We start from the raw sequence: 22,965 nt of genomic DNA, 5'->3' as shown, positions 1-22,965 counted from the left end.
TTCAACAGGATAAGTACAATGAATTTCCTTTGGATTAGAGCCATTGTCTCTTTGGTAGGAGACAGTACCTTTGCATATGACATATACAGTATGTCTTCAGACATGCCATTGTGTTACAGGGCTAAATGGGCCACTGACTGGGTGACAAGGCAGTGTCACATGTTCCAAGCTGGTAGAGGAGGTCTCCTGACTGGAGGAATATGCTTCTCACTATCCTTGAGAGCATCCAGCCTTTCCTGCAACCCAGCTTTTTGTTCTTAGAGTTGTTTTTAATCTCTCCATGTCGTGCAAGCTCCTGGTGCCTCTTGAACGGAAAGCACATTTGTCTGCCGGTGATTTGTTACAAAAGATCAGAGTCTGGCAGCAGGTCACCATCACAGTACCAGCGCAAGAAGCTTTGCTTAAATGTGCTAATAATTTACAAGGTGTATTGCTGGGGTGAGTAATGACTTCTTGCAACCCGCTGATTCCTTTTTTAGCTGTGCAATTAGTTCTCTGATGCTTTTTACAGTAAATGATGGGATCCCATTGAGCCCTTTCGTGGAGTTGGCAGAATATCTGGTTGGTTATGTATTGCTCTTTGGTGGCTTAATTTATGGGGAGTTTTAGGTCAGGGCCATTTAGATACAGAAAAAGAACCAACACTGTATTTTGCTTCGTTTTCCTGCGGCATTTGAAATGATCTGCTCGACCATTTCTGTTTTAAAACTAGAGATGCCACCAAAGTTCACTATTAACTAATTTGGAACATTGATCATTGTTCTACATAGCAAATTGAAGGGTATCCCTCAACCAGCACATAAAAGGGATTTTTTAGCTTCTTCTACTTTTCTTTTCTTTTTCTTTTTTGCCTGCTCAGAATGCAAAACCAGATTCTGCACATCCACATCCACTGGTCAGGCTGATTTGGCAGGCTGCTCCCCCAATCCCTGAATATTAAACCCTGGTCAGTGTAATTCTCCTTGATTGCTAGGAAGTGCATGACCAGACCAACTGGCCAAGCAGACGGCTGGTCAGCTATTTTCGCTCTAAACTGAGTGGAGAACCTCCTGCCAAAAGGCCAAATATGGCACTTTGGGCCTCTTTATTCAACCTTCGTGACTCTCCCTAGACCCCATTCTCAACCCCAGGCCACATCCCATCCCACACCAGCCCTAGTCCCTGTCTTCCTTGAGAGCTTCTCTCCACTAGAATGTATCCAAGAACTTTGATAATGTCCCTTGCTTAACTCCATGCACCATAGAATGTGTTTGTGTGTTGGGGATGGAAAGATCTGTCAATTTCAGTTCTTTCCATTTCTGTCATCCACTCTCCCTAATTTTAAAACCCTCCCTTGTTCCTGAGTGTGTTTGGCTGGGGGCAGCTGAGTTTTCAAAGAGTTCTCAGCCACGGATGATACTAGGAGCTGCAATTCTCAATATGACAAGATACATTGATGCACAACTGCCAACATTCCAAGAAAAGACAGAAACATCCACACTTGTTTACTGAATGCTTACCAATAAAGCTCCTAAGTATCTAGTCCTTTCCAAATCAAGTGTCAAAGATGATGAAACTGATATAGAGATTCTTATTTTTAACTATACCCAAAATACTAGAGGGATTATGAAGGTATTGTCACATGTGAATTATGTTTGTCTGTAGTTTTATTGATAGGTAGAACAAAGTTTAAAAGAGTTCTTGGTTCCTTCTTCTTAGCATCTTATCCCTTGAGCTTTTTACTGCATGACAGTTCTCATTGACATGTGGTTGGCAATCATGTATTCTGGCCTGCAATAAAATTCAGCTATCATCACCTCTGGAAAGCAGAGGTTTCAGGAATACTTGCGATTTTTTTCTTGTCTCCCTGTGTCTGATTGCTATGTGTCTGGGGCCTACAGACAAAGACCAGGCTGCTTGATTCAAATCAATATGTGAAATTCATCCCATTTCTTGATGCCCCATTAGGGTTGACAATGTCAATGTCATTCTGCTGCAATGACAGCAGAAGCCACAAAGGTAAAATTCCTCTTCTCTTAAAGGTACAGTATCTTTATCAGTCTCCAGAAAAGAGATTGTGTGTGTGTGTGTGTGTGTCTACACACACACACACACAACTCCATCCACTGACCCACAGGAAATATAAATCAGATCTGAAACACTTTGTTACCTGGGGCAGAACAGCAAATAGTCTCCCACCAAAAACACGCACATGACAAGGTACATAGTATCCAAAGCTGCTTGGGTTATTTTGGCACCTCAGGCAAAAAAAAAAAAAAAGCACAAGTGCCTCTCCCTCACATTACAAATACCGTAATAACAAATTGAATCATTAACAATTTGCTACTCTTTCACAATACTCAACATCAGCTGCCTGATGCAATTGTCTCACTCCGCCTAATGATAAGGCCAGTCCTGGGGATTGCAGTCAACAGTGGGCAGAGCCAAAAGTGGGTGGGAGGGGGAAATGAAATAAAACATAAATAATTATGCTAATCTTCTTCACACCATGCAGAATTGTACAGACCTCAATCATCATCATTACATACACTTTTTAGTACTCCCCCCACCCAAGCTCAAAACCCTCAAAGTATCATTTTGTCCTGGGATGCCGCAAGATGTAAGGATTGTCACCAATTTGGGGATTAAACAATCTCTACCAACTACTATGGGCTATGGCCAATATGTACCTCCATTGATCTTTGAACACTGTATTCCTCTGAATCTGCATGTTCCAAAGAAAGACACCTCTGAATATCCATTGTTGGTTGTCAAAAACAGAGATGATTGCTTTGATATCTTGAAGACATTTGGCTGAAAACAATGCTCTTCCTGTGCTCTTTTTATTATTTGGGGTGAGACTTTAGCAGAACACAGAAGAAACATTCTTTCTCAGGAAGTGGTGGAGTGAAGGGAGAGAGATAGATACACTCATTGCTTTCTTTTTTTTGCAGAGCAAACGTGCCATCCTCCATGCTGGAGGCAACATGGCACACCTATGCTAGTGGCCTGCCCACTGATGAAGCTCATCTCAAAGTACTCCATAGCTGGTGGGCCTGTTGGTCACCACTGTGTCCACTTCCCATGGAGCCTTTTTTAAAAAAATAATATTTATTAAGAGTTTAAAGATTACAAAAAGAAAGAAAGAAAATTAAAACAAATCAATATAATACAATACAAAAACAAAAACACTACGTAAAACATTGAATTAGCAAAACAAAACAAAAACAATTAAAAACACTTCCAATATTTTCAATCTTAGCTTTCATTCACTTGTTTCATTGACTTCCTCATGCCTCCCTTTTTGTATTCCACTTCAATTAACTGTTTCAGCAATTCCTTTCCATCTTCCTCTGTTTTCTGTCCTGTAATTAATCTTAACATATTCTAACCTTATTTTTTTCCCTTTAATACATTAACAATCTATCTGTACCTAGTTCCTTATAACATTTCTGCCAAAGCCATATAACTTCATTCCACCATTTTTCTAAAGCTCATTAATTCACTTCCCATGGAGCCTCAAGCCTGATGAAGCCTGCATGCCCCAAATCACTCCATGGCCAGCAAGCGCAAGGGATACAAGGCTCATGAAACATTCAGTTCCTCCATCTCTCAGCTTGCTTCCCGATACCACCTCCATAAAAGAAATAGGGCACACCTTTCTTGGTGACAGCAGCAACTCAGCTTCCCTTGCTGCCTTCTGAAGGACAATGGGGACAGGATGGGCTGCCAGCAACACCACAAGCTGCATTCAGTTGTGTCAGGGGTCCTATATGGCCCACAGGTTGTGGTTTCCTCAGCCCTGGTTTAGCTTTCTTACCCAGAGATCCATACTCTCCAACCCTCTGAACATCTTTTGTCTAAGCATTTATTTCCCGCCAATAGCAGACATCTCAGCATATCCATGGCTCTCACCAAGGTTACTTGCCAACACTACTTCCTCACTCATTCTTCCTAAGCATCAATCACTAATGGGTTGCTCAAGTCTGGACCCAATCTGAAGTTTATTATTATAAGTTGTAAAGAGAACTAGAAAAACATGTGTTTATAACTTTAAAGTGAAAAAAGTTGTTTAAAAACAAACAAATGCAGTTCTGCACAGAATCATGCAGAGCACATATTGCACTTGAATAGCAACACTAACCTGGTCAGCAAAGTGTCAAAAGCTCCAGAACAGTTGCAATGATTACCAGGAAGATGTGTAAGAGCAGCGATGGGATATTTATTGGGCATGTCAAAAGGGGACAAGATGTATATGGTCTCTTATATTTCTTTTTTAGCATGTCAGAGCCATGTCAACAACCTCTGGTTAAACCCCCTGATAAAATTTACTTCTGCTCCAGTCTTCAGAACACTGCACCCATAAACCACATTTTGGCCTGCAACAGGAGATAGCTTCAGGGCTGTTGGGAAGAAACATTTTTGCACAGACCTCCTGTTTCCCCCCATCTCCACCCAACAAAAAGCTACGGCGGAGTTCGAGTGATAGATGAGCTGCTTTAGAAATCAACTCCACATGACCAAAGCCATATAATTAATTACAAGATGGGTAGCAATGAAGTTGCCGGGAGAAGTGCAGGAATTGAACAGCAATGTAGATGCAGAACAGATGCACCTTACATTTGACTGCATTTTTCTCTTGCTCAAAAAGAGCTGACACAGAGTCCTCTGTCTGTCTGTCTCTCTGTCTATCTATCCTGGTGGGCATGTATTCCTTACTGGCAAGTTACATAGCTAGTGGCATCTGGAATTTCAGACCCGCCTGTTCTTATGAACTGTACATGTAGCTCCCTATGAAACATTGAACATCTGCAATCTATCTCAACTTTAATCCTGCAGACACAGACGCGACAATTGGAGAAGGGGTGCACTTTGTGATTGTCACTTTCGTGTTTATTCCTCCTTCTTAAATTAGCAGTGGCAAACAACTTTCATTTCTTTATTATAAAATTTGAAGTAAAACACCCCCCCCCAAAGCCTTCAGGGCAGTCAGTAAGGCAGAAAAGCAACAGAAACACATCCATATAATTCTTCAGGTCAAATAAAAAATAGAAAACAGCACCATTGTAATAAAAATGAACAGTACCACCACCTTTCCCAGTAAACATGGCAACAGCCAAAATCATAATGTAAAAGAGCGAGTCCTTTCTGTAAGTGTCATGACCCAATGAAGCAGCCAGACCATAGGGCTCGTCCACACTTTTGATTGTCCTGTGCCTAGAAAGCATGAGTCTGAGCCATTCCCCACTTGTCCTCCACTTTCTAGGCATGGGCACGAGCAGTTTTGCCTTTGCCCCACCACTTCCCCCCAGAAAACCTGCTCTTTAGTGCTAAATCAGAACAAACAGCAACCTATGGAAAACCCATTAGCTGTTTGCTCTGATTCAGCGGTTAAAAATGGGAGAAGAAGCATGAGCTTCGTAGCTTTTTCTGGATCTGGTTTAGAGGACCCAGAGTAAATCCATGTACTCAAGCCTATGGCAACAAAAGAAGTAAAAGTTCATTTTTCTGGAGGGTTTATCACAATGTAGAATGAGCTTAATGCCAGATCTGGGAGGGGGAAATCAGGCATCTACATACTATGGCACAGCCTTCCGCAGCCTTTTGACTTCCAGATGTTGTTGGATTACAACTTCCATCATCCCTACCAACTTACCATGCTGGTTGGGGCTGATGGGAGTTGTATTCCAACAGCATCAGGAGAGTAACGCCATGGGAAGAGCTGCTGCAGCATCTACTGGGTCCACGTAAGCATTCCCTCAGTGAAGCTTTATACAAGTATAGCAAGTTGGGGTAGGCTGGGAAATCTGTGGTTTTAAATCGACTTCAGAAACTCAGCACAACTTTGGTGGTTAAAATGGCAGTGAATCTTAAGGGTCACACATCTATGCAGGTGGCTTGCAATGGCAGCTTCCTACCTTTTTATGAGAAAGGTCAGGTTACTTGCACCGGGTTCAAGGTTAGGACAGTATGACTTGAATCTAATAAGCTCTCGAGCAGACATCCATCATAAAGTTGTAGCTAGTTAATCTCCCGCTAAGCCCCATTTTTCCCTTTGTGGTGAAGAGACATTACCAAAAAGCCACTTCTGATAGCATAAGAAGAAGAATCGATCCTGTTGGATAAAGAGTGGCGCATGCACAATAATTAAAACTGAGAAGAGTCATTTAAACTAGAGATGACCGTCTTCAATATGTCATAAGGGCACTTTAAAAAATGGAAGTACAAAGCAGCCCTTTCTGAAGAGCCAGATCTTGCAATGTCCAATTCTGTCTGCATTTACTACTTCCTAAAGAATGTGCAGCTGAGTGAATGTATTTCCTAAGCTAAAGAATCGACAGAACTTCATATTTGTATTAGTTCATCATTAACCATTTAACCTATCTCCTCCAATATTCTTTTATCTAGAGGTTGTTCATGCCGTCATCTCTTTCAAAACAATGGCATGTTATTTTTCATTTTCTGATTAATCAACTGTCTCTGTAAATCAATGTCTCTATGACCTTCGCTGAAGGGTCCCCTTGTCTGCAAACAGGGTTCATATCAATGCTGAAGCAGATTTGTCTTGGTGTTCTTGACAAGGAGTCATAATGCAAATTAGGATACAGGGAGTGCAGATCTAATTTAAATGCATCGCTAAACAGGAGAAGTTTCAAAACCTACCACACAAAGTTAGATTGGTTTTTTTTTTAAGTACAAATTAATAGAACTTGCTGTACAATTCTTCAGGATGGCACCCCCCCCCCTAAAATCCCCCTGGCTTTTTTTTCTTTTTGCAAATAAAGGCCAATAACAATTTTTAGAAACGGGATTTTTAAAAGTTTCCAGCTGCAATCCAGCTGCTTCAGACACTCCAGAGCAACCTTCCCCAGCCTGGAGTGTCTGGAAAACAACCTCCATCCCCCCTGACCATTGGCCATGAAAATATAAATTTTTATTTTTATTTATCTCATAAGATTTATATACCGCTTGACTGTAGGAAAAAACCTCAAAGCAAAAATGTACATATTGGACAGAAATGTGAACAGAAATGCCTGTAGTAGTGAAAATAACATACCAAAATGTGTTAGGAAAACTCATTTGCAGAAATGTTTATTATTTAGCCAAAACTGCACACAAAAATTATTTATTAGGAGACATTTCATCAGGCTTTTAAAAATAGTAATTGCAAACCGATGTGGAAATGTGGAGAACTGAATTTAAGATTGGAAAAGTGAGAAACGGAGTGAAAATGGAATTAACTGATTCTTCCCAACTCTTTATGTTTATAATGCCTGGTCTCAGTTAACACACTTGCTGGTGAAGTTTCTATACCAGCTTCTAGATCACAAACAGGCAGTTACAAGAACATGGGTCCCTGGAGCTATTCTGCTCTTAACCTCAGGCAGCAAAATGTCTTGAGCCTGCCTTACCTATTAAGGCTATCTTCATGTGAGAACACACAAAATTTAATAGGAAACAGAACAAATGATAAAGAAGCTGGCAAACAGCCAAGTAGGAAGGTAAGAACTATCACTACTTCCCATTGCTACATCTGAGCCTTGACAATTCTTGTTGCCATTAGGATAAACAGAACAAGGCCTGGATCTAGACACATCAAAAAAAGTTTCAGAAAAACATCTTGTAAACCTCATAATGGGAAATCACATTGCCAAAAGATAGAACTCCACAATGCCATCTGGTGTCACAGTGTTGTAACACATTTAAATTACTTTTTTTAAAACTACTGTAATGCAGCTGAGTCCCAGGATTCTCCAGTATTCTCTTACCAGACAAATACTACAGCCATCTCTCCTCCAAGATATAATATGGATAGATCCTTTCTAACCCCAGCAATGCTCTCTTGCAACTATCCAACAATATAACAACATAAAAACTAGTCTCTTCACTTCAAAATTTTGTATTGTTGGAAGAACTTTTCGAAAAGGGAGTGGGGCTTTTCTCCAGGATATTTTTCCACAGCCTTGTAAAGCTGGATTTTCCCTCCCATTCTCTCTCTCTCTCTCTCTCTCTCTCTCTCACACACACACACACACACACACACACACTGGTACTGAGAGTTGATTTTAAAGCTCAACACAGGCTCAATCAATCAAAGAAACATGGGGCATGCCCCCATTTGCTTTTCATTGCCCTTTTTATTTATTTCTTTAATTAGCTTCTTAGATATCATCAATTGTTACATTTCATTTTTTGACAAGCTGCATCCACTGACATTTTAGCTGCTTCTCATATCAGCTGTCAATTGTTCTTAAAATGTTGTGTTTGTGTGGATTCAGAAAATGTTTTATTGTTTTTGTTACCATTTACATAGCAGGGTACAAAACTATTATATAACTTTAAGAACTGGTGTCCAAGTTTGAATGCTTTTCTCTGCCCTCCTCAATACTTTTTCCTTTTGTCTTGTGTCTTTTAGATTACAAACTGTGGATAGGGACCGTTTTATTTTATTGATTTAATGTAAGCCATACCGTGGGCCTTTCCAGCTGAAGAGTGGGGTAAGAATACTTTAAATAATAAACAAGCCCTCCCAACAGTTGAATCAGGGTGGTACATGCTTAGTGGGCACAGAATGGCAACCAACTGCTGAAAGAAAAAGAAAAACCAGGTTTGAAGATGGAATAGAGTGTCCTGGGAAAGGGACATGGCTGGTTGGCTGCCATCTTGAACAGAAGTATTCAACACTCAGGTCCTACTTATGAACTCTACGGCAGGATTGGAGAACCTGAGGCTCAGGGATCAAATGTGAACCTCCAGGTTTCCCTATCTCGCCCTTAGGCTTTTCTTCTGGCCATCCCCCTCCACATCACACTTCCTCTCACCTGGCCACACCACTTACTGGGCCAAGCGCTGCACACTCCTTGAATGTCCTTGAATGCTGAAAATGCTTCTTGCTGGCCTGAATGGAGGGTAGAGAGGAGTGTACAAGTGTATGTGGAAACTAACCTATATACAAAGGTAAATGCACATTGTTTGCTCTGCTTACTTTTGTCTCTGACCCTGTCTGTCACTGCCATGTGCCCCTCAGGAGGTTGCTGAGCAACATATGCAACATTCAATCTGACAAAAATTCCCCCCTGACAGAAATGGGAAGGCAGCCCTGGAACCCTCTTTCCTGACATTTTCTGTGCGGAAGGTTTTTTTTTTTTTTTGTATTTAAGTTTCATGACTGAGTTACTCTTATGACAGGCTCTTTATGGCAGGAATCCTTGGCAAACGTATTTTAAAATCTAAATATTTCAGAAGAATTCCCCGCCTCTGTTCTCTTAAGGTGAAGAACATTTCTGACATGCACTTTTTTATTCATAGGCCTGGATCGTCTGCTTTCCTCTGAAGTGTCTTTTCCCCATGTTGTCCTTTGTTTTCATTTGAATGAAATCAATAGCAACAGACATCATGGAGCTATTCTTCTCTCAAAGCATCATAGAAATCAGCATGAAGAACTTGTAAACAACCCAAACTGTCTGAAGCGAGTCTGGCTTTGTTGGCATATGAAAGTCAGACACCGAAGTGGAAAATGGCAGAGGAAAATCAGCAGTTACGTTCCTTAGGCGCCTTTCAAATGCAAGTCTTTTATCCAATCATGAAAATTATCACGGTGGGGTAACTTTGTTCATATGATGGGAATACCTCCCAAGATCTCAAGACAACCAATATTTCACGCAAGTCTTCTTCAACAGTCTCGCCAATAACCATTTGCAATGCAAGCCTATACAAGTTTATTTGTAAGTCCCATTGTGTTGAATGGGGTTTACTTGCATGGAAGGATGGATCAGCTCATTTCAATCCATGCTGATTTAACATGTGAACAGGGTTAAATCTATTCAATGCCATTTCAAGCTACACACCTGTAGATTATTTTAAAAAATAATCATGTGTGAAAACAAAGCAAAATTAGGAATTTACAAATTCATAAGCACATCCAAAGGCTGCCTTTTAAGTTTTGATTTCTTTTTAAACTGTTTTTGTTCTAGCAGCCTGGAGAGGCTTGAAAGCACAGCAGCTGCTGTTTTAAAAAAGTCTGGAACCATTCCTGACAAGAAGTCCGTTCAGATGAAAAGATGGCTGCCCCGCTTCCTGAGAGGGAATGGTTGTAGCTCCATGGGGCTCTCCTGGCTCCTGCCCAAGACAGGATTACAGAGGTGCTTACTTGTATGGAAAACTTTTGTTGTAGCAATTTACAGTACAAACTCAGTGGCTAGCAGAATCTAGTACAGGTCTGCTTACAAAGCATTTACAGTATACCCAGTCCAACAACATGAAGTAGAAGAGGTCCAAAACTGCACGGGAGTTGTTAAGTTGTTCCAGCAAGTTTCCCCACCTACCTGTCCAGAGGCAGGGAAAGTTCCCTCTCCCTGCATGAATTCATGGCCTGAAGTTGAGCACTCCACCTGGCCTGCTCTTCTCTTGTCCTTTGAATGCTCTTGCTCTGTCACAGCAAGCTGCCCCCCCCATCCTCCACAGGCTAGGAAAGGGTAGCCCTGGAGTCGTCTGCCTTGTCAGGTGGCAGCAGCTTAATGAAACAGGTTCCACTGCATAGCCTCAACTCCCCTCCTCCACTCTGAGTCCTCAAGCGCTCCCCACTCTTGGCTGAATCAGAGGGCATAAAGGGAACCATGAGAGGTACAGCATCTGTTTTGCATGCAGAACGCCTCAGGTTCAATCTCTGGGATCTCCAGCTGGGACTGGAATGTCCTGTTTCTGAAACCTTGGAGAACTGTTGGTCGGGATAGACTATTCTGAGTTAGATGAACCAATAGCCTGACTGAAATGTATGGCAACCCATGTCGGAAGTTGAGATTTTGGCAAATAAAAGCTCAACAACTTTTGTGTCTGGATTTTTCCCTTTTTGAAATATGGCAACCCTATATAAGAGCCACTCAGAAGTTGAACCCCCTGTCTGCTGTGAATAAAATATTGGCAAGGGCCGCTTAGCTTCAACCATAAACCAGAGAAGGAAAAGCTGCAGGGAGCTTGTTTCTTCCCTCAGTGCCAGAAGGAGCAGGGACTGGGAACCTTCTTCAACTCAAGGGACACATTCCCTTCTGGGCAATCTTCCCTAACCAAATCCACCATTTATGATGCTTTTGGTGCTTCATGTTGCTAAGAAGGAACAATCCTAATACTTCTTTATTCAAATGTTCTTTTCTTCTTTCTTTTCCAATGACAGTCTTCCCTTTTCAGGTCTGCTGTTTTCCAGTTTGTTCACTGACTACTATTTGAAGTCTCCAGGCCTGCATGTAGAGCTAATGAGATGCTTAACAGAAACTCTTGTTGCCTTCACCAATGATTTATTTCAGCCTTGATTTGAGCAGCCTTGCCATGCACAGGCTCACATATCTGGAATGGCAATTTAAGTGGAGGACAACTCAAAAGATCCAGAATTTCCAATGAGCATCTGAGGGGTCTCTAGAGCCTTCAGGAAAAAAGTGAATCGTGTAGTGTTGTTTTGTGAGCTCAAGAGTATACAGTATTTTGCTGATTTAAAAGGTGAGCAAAATACCTGGCTTTGCCAAGAGATGCTAGCAAAAGAAAACCTGGATGTTCCACAACATTCAAAATCTGATAGAAGCAATTAACCTTTTGACTAACTCTCTCTAGTACAAATGTTTCAGGTATTGTGTTTTCAAAAAGACACAGCTGAAAAACACAATATTCATAGCTATCTTCAGAAGGGAACAAGCACAGCTTTGCTTGATTGATCACTTAGGCTCAAAACATGAGAAGGATTCAGCTTGCTGGGAAGCTAAATTACTTTTCAACAATGTGGCACGTTTCAACTCACTCATACAAACCCTTTCATAATTGTCTCCTTATGGATTTCTCCTCCCTCCCCAAGGGCAACTTCAATAGCCCTTGTCAGATGCTCCAAGATGCAGAAATGTACCGTAATTATTAGTTTTCCTATGCTTGACTTTACTTGAGGAGGCAGAAAATAACCTACGGTGCATTGATACCAAGAAACAGAATCTATAAGCTGTGTTGTTGGCATACGCAACACTTTATCAGCCTGCTTGCAGTGACAACTGAGTGTGAGTAGAAATGGGCAGGCCAAGTGCTATATGCTACGCATAAGGCTGCATTATGGCTCCAAGTCATCTGCAAGGCCCCCTTTGCAAAGTCATATCGGGCAGCCTGATTCCTGAACCAATTGAGAGAGAGCATGTGAATTCAAGGCAATTTAGTCCAACAGAAGTCAATCCAAGTATTTCAGATTGATTTGTAGGTCAGGCTGTTACTCTTTCCTCAAGCGTCATTGGTGACTGCATTTGTGTTCTAAACTAAATTAATGTAACAAAGGCATCACACATTACACAAAATCACGGGGAGCAAACTGAATGACTTCTATTTATTTTCCAGGGAACATACAAAAAGGGAAAGTCATGCCTCTATTGTCCTGGTGCACTACAGCTCATATGCTTCTCCAGCAGGAGATTCATGCAAGCTCCTCTTTCACATAGTACACTAGTGGCAAAGCAGAAATAGGCAGCAAGCCCCCCCCCCCCCCGTGCTGGTATAAAGCCACACTGGATTCGGAGCCATCACTCCAGTTCATGACCTTGCATGGTACAGGCCGAGCACAGGCTCACCCCATTCCAGCAAAATCAATGTGACATTAAAACAGTAAAACAAACAGCAGACAAAATATTTTGTACAACTGCTCAGCCAGGTCCTACCATCTCCACCCCAGAGAGAACCATTAATTGGCTTGCAGTATGAATATATGAATTTATAAGCCAATCTACATTTTTTTGGGAAGAGCTAGAGTTACTTCAGGTAGATCTGGCTGAAAAAATCATTTTCCAACCCACATCCAGGCATCAGTGAGACCTAGAACATTAACAAAAGTCAACCACCGAGACATCCTGAGAGACATTTTGCTGTGCAAATCTCTATGATATTAAATATCCTGCCCCTGGTGGTTGCATTCATAAAACCCACAGGAAAAGGGATTGCATCACAGCCTAAACAGGCTGTAATGGAAGCATTAATTCATGTATTTCTGTTTAGAAACCAGGGGTATTAATTTAATTCACTGATTGTTTCTTAAAACAAAACCTCACAGGCGAGAATACATTTATCAGCAAGAGCTCATAAATAAAAGTGACTACTCATGGAGAATGCTTATTTTTCAATAATTGTTTAATAATTTAGCTCACTCTGCTTTTGTAATCATACAGCTCATAACTTATTTTGAGATCCACAGCATTGAAAATTCTTGCCTCTAGAATGGCTCAAAAGCATCCACATGTGATAGAATAAAATGCTTCGGTACGTCAATCTAGCGACACACTGTCATCCAAGGGAAATCAGACTTTGATCCAGAGAATATATCGCTGTCATCATTCCTCCTTAGGATGTTTTAAAATGCAGTGAGGGAATATTTTTAAATGCAGTGACTACAAAATTATCCTGGCCTAATTGTGCCAAGTGGTAATTCTGCTCATAATTGGAAGTGATAGAGTTTCTTTGTATGGGATGTAATCATGTGTATTACCAAGTGAGGATAAACCGGAGGATCTGATCCTGTGTGGTTCTGCAAAGCAGCACCCGCAACTCACCGGATTGATGCCTCCACTCAACAGCTGTTGAGCAAAGCTATTGATCCTGCAGGGCAAGGCATCAAGCAAGAAGGAGAGACATGGTGTTCAGCCTAAATTCTGCAGGGAAGATGCAACTGCCAGTCTGGTAGGTCTCAGCCTTTTCCTGTGGTTTCCTGCCTGCCTGCCACAACTTCCTGCTTAATGCTACACTCCTTGACAGCCATGGATTGTTTTGGGCCAATCCAACCTGACTCACAGCAGTCTGTAGCTATGTGTACCTGACTTGTCTGAGGCCCCCTAACTCTCCCGTTTGGCTTGGCCCTCAGCCAAATCTGGTGCATGCCCCTATCAAAAACTGGACTGTATCTTTAATCACACTGTAAATGCATTTCAAGAGGCTCAAGGTCCACTAACCTGTTTCATACAGAAAACTTAGAAATGAGCATGATATTTCTCACAACGTGCCTAACCCAGTTTGAAATCTTTATAAAGTAGCATCCTCCCATATGTTTAGGCCCCTAATAGGTGTTGATTTCCCGGTTGAGTGATAGCCCTAAAAATCCTAATCTTGATGAAATCCCCTGCTGGGAATATTAAAATGCCAAAAAAATCTCCACGAACTCTGAAACCTTAATATAGAGAAACTTCTGAGCAGACTTGGTCCATATGATAGGAGCTGATGTCCCTGCTACACCCTTTCCCCATGAATCTGGAAACCAGCCAAGAGAGTCAGGCATGGATCCATCTGTTCAAACTGTTAACACTTTCAAGCAAATGCCAAGAATGATATCTAAGATGCTCAGCCAGGGCCAACGTTCATGGAAATAAAAAAGAATATTCCTCCAAAGTTTTAGCTCATCACAGCCTAATTAGATAAATAAAAATGCTATAAAGCAAATGTTTTTGGCTTCTCTTTCTTCTTCTGTTTTTAACAAATGAACAATTTTTTAATTTAAAAAAATGGAAAATATTTTCATGTTACAGACTCCAGTTCTATGGAACAGCATTGATTCCTCACTCCCAGAGATTCAAATTGTGCAGCTTCTCAACAAGAGAAAAGCAAACACTTTTATAGAATTTGTCTCAAGAGTGTAATTGATCCTGTAGGTACATTTGCAAATGCAGCTCAGTTGAAAATATAGTGACTGGAGTGATCTCCCACTTACAAAAGAAGATTAACAGTAGCCACTCAAGGAGGGCTGAGCTGGGAGAGGGGGATAGCTCTTTTCCAAACCATTGTCCTTATTTTTTTATTTTTTTTTAAAAAAAACCCTCACAAATTCCTGTGCTTATGTAGAGAACTGAACTGTCTCCTCTTTTAAATTCCTGGGAGTTTACCTTAGTGAGGACCTCACTTGGAAAATCAACATAACTCGGGTGGACAGAAAGGCCCAACAGAGACTCCATTTCCTCAGGGTCTTGCGAAAGAATAATGTTAAACAACAACTGATGAACTATCTTCCTTTACCGTTCCACAATAGAAAAAGTCATTTCATATTGTATCACAGTGTGGTATGCTGGCCTGACAGCCACAAACAGAAAGTCTGTACAGAGGGTGGTGAATACAGTGCATGATATCATGGGCTGTCCCTCGAGTCCGCTAGATGACATCACAAGGGATCGTTGCCTTAGGAGAGCGAGAAAAATTCTCAGGGGTGACACACACCACAGCCATCACCTCTTTAATCTTCTACCCTCGGGCAGGAGATATAGAAGTATAATCAGCCATACCAACAGGCTAAAATATAGCTTCTATCCATGGGCTGTTAGGCTGTTGAACGGAAAATAACATCGCGAAATTGACTTGCGAGGTGGTGTGTTGCTCGATAAGAGATTGCGTGTTTGTGGGGGGGAGGGAGGCTTGTTTAATTTCACTGTACACAGGTTGTACAGTGACAATAAAGGTATTATTATTATGAATTGAAGACTGGATTGATGAGAAACAAGGAAACCAACATTTCAAAGTCGCCTATACAAATAATCTTGGAGGATGTGGAACTTTAGCCAGATCTTACAAGTAGAGAGTTCAGTGTTATTCCCCAGTGCATTTTTCAGTTTTCATTAGCTGAACGATTGGTTCCCATCCATGAATTGCATCTTTTCTGTCCTCTACTCTCCAGTGTAAATCTGGTTCTGAGAGAGAAGAAACAAGATGTGCCTGGCAAGAAATTGATTCTGGCTGGGTTGAAACCTGCACAGCTGCCTGCCTGGCATTCTGAGAACAGTACCTGCAAGTTTGCGATGTGACTTGAAATTGCTTTCTAACATTTCTGTATCAAACTGCACACACAGCAAACCAATGAGACTAGAGGAATACATTATCTTACATCTGTAGACTTTTTGCATCTAGGAAATTATCCTCTGCAGGAGTCCAAAGCACTATTGACTATGTAGGATAAGACAGACTGTTTACTTTGGAAAGAAAACAAAGCCATTTCCACAACTGTTTTTCACTTATAATGCTTAATGCAATATACATGAAGTGCCATGTACATATACTTACAGAAACCTACCCTCGTATTGGTACCACATAACTAATTTAAGAGATCTCAAGCTACATGAAGGATGCTTATGTGGATGCTATTTTATATACCTATCAAAGAGCTGTTCACCTCTCCCTCTCCCAAGCACACCTCCCTGGGCTCAAATGATGCCACCTGCCAAGCTAAATGTATGCACATCATGAAAGGAGAATGCTGGATTCTTCAGCACGAGACAGTTCGGCATATAAAGTTTTACTTTAGACAGCAGCTGTTGCATAGATTTCACTCTTTGCCAACATCTGGGAGTGTTTTTCTTTAACTCAGAGGAGTGGCAGACTCATTATCTCTGCAGCAACCAAATGTGACATGGACAGGAACCCTGTCACAACTGAGGATAGCTGGCTAAATAGCACATAATTGTGGGGAGATTTTACTTATAGGACCATGCATTAGGATGAGGAACCCAAGGAGTGGGAGAAGCAGGCACAGGGAAGCAAAAATGCCTCAAGGCCCTCAGGAAGGAAGCCCTCAGATTTCACATCTCATTATTTTAAACTTGTGGCAAGACAACAGCAAGCTGGTGTGTGTACAAATTTGTGTAGAACTTCTGAGGTACCGTAACTGGTTTGTGGTTCAAAGAGGTAGTCTCCAGCCTCTTCAGACCACCTTTAATTATAACCTGCAACCTGCTTCTCACAGTCTGGTGGGGTCATTGAAGCCATCAGCCAATTTGTGGGAGGGCAGAGCGGCCAACATAGCAGAGGATGAAGGAGGGCCACCCTGCAATTCACTCAAGGACAATGAAGATTCAGGTAGAACTGCTTCTGCTAATCAGCTCCACTCAGCAAGGTGCGTCAGGGGGCATCAGACTCCTACCTTCTCCTGGGAAGATGCTACTGCCAGTGAGGTAGGTCTTGGCCTTTCTGGAGGTTTTCCCATGTGATGCCTGCCTCTCCTTTCCAGTCTGATGCCCCACTCACTGAAAGTCCTAGATCACTCTAGTCCATGGAACCTGACCTGTATCAATGCATGGCTGTCTCAACATGCCTTGAGCAAAACCTAGATCCCTCTGAACAGGCTCAATTAGGCTTGTCCCTCGGCTGAATCCAGTACACAGCCCTACAAAAAAACCTAATTGTCGTTTGGTTTTCCCAGCCCCCCTTAAAAAAAGTGACCCACAGATTTAAGTTGTGCTGTGAAGGAGTACCTAAAGCACACACTGCACTCCATGACTTCAGAGCAATTAGTATTTTAATGAAAACTCATGCCATAATCTTCTGTTAAATGCTAAGGAGGGTATTACTTAAAGGTGTGAAATTTTCCCAGTGTGTAAAATTGTTATATATCCAGGGGAAAATGGGACTAACAACAGAAAATCGCAATTGACTGACATGAAAGCCAAGTGTCAATTTGGGTAAATTGAAATCATAGCTAAATTTAACACACTAATTAAATAAAAGCTGCAAAGCCCCAGAAGATTTATGGACTGCAAACACTTTAACTGGTCTCTTGATTATTCGGCGGGGGGGGGGGGATAGTTTTGGATGCTGAAGAATGGTGGATGCTCTGGCAAATGGGCTCTGTATTGCAAAAACCATCAAATTTCTCTCTAGGGACCAAATGTATCTCAAGATGGAAGAATACCATCTGCTTATAACATTCCCAAATACACTGGTTGGTAGTAGTGATGGGCACACCCATCTCTGCTCAGTTCAGAATCAGCTCTGTGCTCTCAAACTTTTTTTTAGTGTACACTTGGAAAACAACTTGTCTGTTTCAGAGAGTTTTCTTTAACTTAGAAACATGTTGCCGTATGGATGTTGCTGTGTATGCACACCTTCATTTTTGTCCCCTAGGACATAGCTAGAAGTTACTGGGAGATTCAACCAACTGTGCCTGCTGCCAAAATTAACACATTTGGGAATGACAGTCTCTTTGTAAACCACTGAGGTTTTTATTTAAACATTCAAACAATGTATAAATTTCATGAAATAAATAAATGAAGCATCATCATAGTGTGGATGTGACCCTAGCAGCGGCGTAGCATGGGTTGTCAGCACCCGGGGCAAGGCAAGTAATTTGCGCCCCCTAACCCGTGGATTTGCGCCCCCTAACCCTACCCCTAACCCTAACCCCCAGATGTTGCGCCCGGTGCGGCCGGCCCCCCCCCTGCACCCCCCACGCTACGCCACTGGACCCTAGTCTAGATACGGTTTTAGCTTTTTCATCCTCATCCACCCCTAAATTGCCCCTAGACCTCATTTTGGGTTTAGTGCATTGCTCTGAGCAAACATTATTTTGACTTACATTAAAATCTATTCTGATTTATACCAATTCACCTTGTGTTTCTAGATAGATAGATAGATAGATAGATAGGTAGATAGATAGATAGATATAGATTCTCTTTTACCACATCTATGTCAGGATTCAGTGGAATGACTAATCTCCCCATTAGTGAAATCTTCTACTCATTTCTGTCAATGTTGAATCCTTGAGTATCTTCATTATTCCTAATTGCCATGGTGAAAGGAAAGTGTGTTAATCATGCAAGCTCTATGTCTTGCAATGATGGCACTTTTAAGAGGGGGGAGGGGAAAACCCTACAGCAATTCTTGACACTCTTCTGAAGATGTTTGCCCACAGGTAAGTTTCTAATTGTATATAATTAAATCCTTGCTCGACCCAGTGCTTCCAATGGTTTCCTGTCCCTCTCATTTAATCAAGGCCTAAAGATTAATACTGGCTCTCAGAAATCGGATGCATTGATTAAAGAGGAGTTAAAGTACTCACACAAAATCAGTTGCTTTTGGAGTGGCCACAGAAAGACCTGCTCTTTAACAGTTATGGCTTCCGTGAAATAATCATGGGAACTGAAGTTTATTAAGGGTGCTGAGATTTGTTAGGAGATCCTATTCCCCTGTGGCGTTTGCCCTCCTATGTGTGTGACATCATACTGGGTTCATAGGGAAAGGGTTAACTAACTGTAAAATGACTAATCAAGGGGAACCCAGGGGGCAGAGTTAACTGTGTATAAGGTTTAAGCACAGAGGTTTTTTAGTGAGTTAGAGTTGTTGAGAAGACAGTCTGGAGTTAGAAGAGACAGAGAAGATATGTCTGTGGGTTGGGCTAGTCTGGTGTGAGAGAGTGAGAGAATTTGCTAAGAGGAGTCAGTCAAACAGTTGAAATAATCAGTCAGAAGGTATTAGGAAGGTATAGGCCAGTAAAGAAACTAAAGTTAAGATACTGACAGGAATATTTTCTGAGAAACCATAAACTTGTTAATGTTTGTAAAATAAACTCTCTTTTTTTGGTTCACTTTTAACAATGGACTGGACTCAGTGTTTTACCAGAGAGTAACTGGTTGGTGGCAGCGGGGAAGTGAGCACAGTGGTGGCACAGGGATCAATAGACCGTTAAACGTCTGGGGACCCTGTGTGATCGCCACATCCCCTCTCAGGGCTACCATTTCCAGAGTCATTTTACAATCATCACCTCTTCCTAGGGAACTCAAACTGCTTGAAATATATACTGTGGATGTGGCATTTCTGGAAACACTGTAGGCCAGGAAAGGTGTCATTCTGGAAGGCAATGTCCTGCTGCTCCTAGATGAGTTCACATGCCCACTAAAGTGCTCAGATTGTAGCTTGGGTGTGTTCCTGAAGTTAGCACTATCTATGGAGGTAAAGTGTGGCACTGGTAGCTAGAAGCGCTTTCCCACTCACCACCCCAGTTTCAGCTGGTTCGCTAGATGCAACCTTATCTAGAGAAGATTGGCTGCCTATTTGTTTCCGGACCCAATTTAAGGTGGTGGTATCATACCCATCAACTGCCCACTTTAAGCAGGACATCCCTGTTTGTGGAGCAGAAACGCACGAGACTGAGACCTTGCAAAAGATCACGGAGCCTGAAAACACAGGTTATTGGGCAAAGCATGCAAGACTGCAGCCTCACATGACATCATATAGCCTGAAAACACATGGAGCTGGGAAGACGCACCATTTCTGGTGTCAGTGCCTTGGAGGGTATGTGGAATGGACTTTTAAAGTCATAAATGGTTTGGGATCAGGGTATCTGAAGGGCCACTCCCATCTATATGGAACTGCTTGAGTCATTATATAGGCAATAGAGACCATGCTCTTTGACCTGCTGATGAGTACAATAAGCAGGGTATTTTTCTGTGATGGCCCTGCACTTCTGGAATACCCTCCCCATGAAGATACTTCTGGCCCCTTATTTGTTAACTTTTAGGAGATGATGAAACAATGTTCTGATTATGGTTTGCATTTGGAAAATCTAATGGAGCTCTGTTTTAGCAAATATTTATCTGCTCCTGCTGTGTCTAATGTTATGTTTGACACATATATTTTGTGCTGGATTTCTGTTGCACTGTTCCTGGTTTTTTGTGGTTTTTATATATATATATGCTGCCCTGGGAGGGTATGTAAGCCAAAAAATGTGGTTTAAAATAAGAAAACATATAATGAAATAAATAAATATATGTCATGATTAAAATTATAATAATAACAATATATATCATGATTCTTTGAAGTCACTTGTATCCTTTTGAGAAGAGAACCTGCAGAGAAGGGTGAGCAACCCATCCTAAACAGAGGTCAGTTCAATGCTCTTGCTCTCAAAATAGTATCACCATTTCCACTGCTTTGAAAAATGCACGCAGTACCATATCAAATAACTGGAACTCCAACTGTTTGCAGCCTCCTGCTCCACTTCACATTTAGGGAAGTTTTTGACCTACTGTTACTGTATATTTCTTACGACTTGGCAGATTTGCTGAAATGGTCTCACAGTTTAACAGACAACTGATTTTACATGGCGTTTCTCGTACCCACAAGAAAATGGAAATGTGACAACTTGAAAGAAGCAATTGGGAAGGCGAATACCAGGCGCTGAAAACTGTGACTGAAGGCCCCCATTTTCTGGGGTGCCACAGAGTCCCTTAAAGTCATAGGAGCCTCAAACAGGTTTGTCCAAAATTTCCATGGATTTGGTGATCCCCTTGGCAGAGACTGGAGCCAAGTGGTTACACAGCATGAAGCCCAGGCTTGCTGCCAGTGAAGCAGAAGCCATGGAAGGAATGTGACCAGACAATTTTGTGACCTACTTTTCTCCCATACAAGTGAATGGAAGTGGGTGCACTGTGTGTCTTACACAGATGCACACTGAACACTCCTGGGGATTCTGGCAATGCATGAGTCCTCTCTCTGCCACTACTCTACCTGCCATAATTGCAAGCATTTTGCTAGTTGTTCTGTAAATGCTTCTCCAGAATACAAAAGCTTTGCAGAATTAAGACATTATTTTTAACAGGCGCAGTGCACCTGGCATGGTAGGACAGTTGCTGTGGCCCACCACAACTAAAGCCAGCCTTCTTGTATTTTTTAATGGCCCAGCACTCTCAAGAGAAGCACTGGGCTAGACAGCTGCTGCTACAAGCATCTTCCTTATCTCCAGTGCCTCTAACATGCACATTGGGATGTGCCCAGATACATTACAGGTAAGGAAATGATGATGGTGGCAGCAGCAGCATTCTCACTCAGTGAGTTACTAATAGACAGGTGGAGCTGTGCAGTTTCAAACCCGCCACCCCTTCTCTCTTCTGCCTGCCACCAACACCCATCTACATTTGCCCCCTGGCAAGTTTTTTTTTGGGGGGGGGGGGGAGTTATCAAGCAATCACTAGGGTGTCAGCTCTGCAAGTTAAAGTCCAACATGTTTCGCATTACTAGAGCACTGACTCACTGGTTTTCCTGTGCGTCTTATCTGCATTAAGATGACATCAATACTTACTGGATCCTGAACTAACTTTTCTGCTCACCTATGAAATTGGATAGCTTGTGTGAAATCATTCACATTAAAACAATGCCTCAAATACTTCTGCTCCATTGTGAAGCTCAGCCTGAATGATAATTTCTGTGGCCTATTACAGCAACCTGTAGGTGTTAATATGCAAGATGTATTTCTTCACCTTAGTTAGCAAAGTAGTGAAGTATATCCTTAATCACTTCTATCCCTGTTCAGTGTTGAAATGGAGCCCCAAGATTTAAATAAACCCCTTTTGGACTTCACTGTGATATCCAATCTCACTCTCTACTTAGGACATAACAGAACTAAAGAAAGCTGCCTAAGAGGCACTCTGTACAACTTAATGACTGTTCCAATGTGCATGAACCAGCCTTGCTCCCTGAGTTGCTCATCCACTCAACCCCCAAGCTGCCGGCTCTGTCTCCGAAGCAGGGTTGCACAGGTACAATCATCCCCACAATTAGGAATTCTATAATGCAGGATTCCTGGTTCCTGGGAAGAAAGTACTTACAATTTCCCATCAGTCCAGGACAGTCTCTGGCGGGGATGGAAACATTGGGGCATCCAGCCTGCTGTCCTCTCTTCATCCTTTCACAACCAACGCCTAAGGAGGACTTCTTAATTCTTACAATCTGAAATCTTTACTTCTGTTAATATAGACTATGTCTCATCTAATATTTTTTCCCACCTGTTTTCCTTTAAATTCCCTAGACATTTTTGTTCGATGTGGAATCCCAAAGTCTGATTAAGAATCTTTGTCTAGGAACAATTCCATTCCCATGGAACTCTTGAACTGAAAAGCAATTCTAGACAAAATGCTCAGTCACCACATCTCCTTTTCCTTACATTTTCCAATTGAAGAGGGAAAGGGGTGATAACATTAGCCACAAGCTACAGACATCTGTCTCTCCATCTGATTACAGCCATCATAAAATTAGTCCTTTAAGACTGCAATCTTATACTCACTTAGTTGGGATAAGCCAAAGGGACTTACTTCTGACTAGACATGTGCAGGACTGCACTGAAAAGCACTTAGTACAGTATTGACCCACTTCCCAATTTACCTTTACACTTTCATGGTAAAGGACTCTCAGTCCTCTTGACCATCAGCATCACACCTGGGAAGAGAGGAGATG

General features: G+C 41.8%; 1 long non-coding RNA gene across 5 annotated transcripts in view; it reads right to left on the bottom strand.

Annotated features, from left to right (window-relative positions):
- LOC307215942 overlaps positions 1 to 22,965 on the bottom strand; it is a 576,636-nt gene that overhangs the window by 290,383 nt on the left and 263,288 nt on the right. For all 5 annotated transcript variants that reach the window (XR_013838751.1, XR_013838752.1, XR_013838753.1 and 2 more), the window contains one exon: positions 22,894 to 22,947. This is a non-coding gene — a long non-coding RNA (uncharacterized lncRNA). The remainder of the gene's footprint in view (positions 1 to 22,893; positions 22,948 to 22,965) is intronic.

Source organism: Podarcis cretensis, assembly GCF_951804945.1.
Source record: "Podarcis cretensis genome assembly, chromosome: 5".
Lineage (NCBI taxonomy): Eukaryota > Metazoa > Chordata > Lepidosauria > Squamata > Lacertidae > Podarcis > Podarcis cretensis.
Note: the sequence above shows the minus strand (reverse complement) of the source record. Positions and strands in the feature narration are given on the sequence as shown.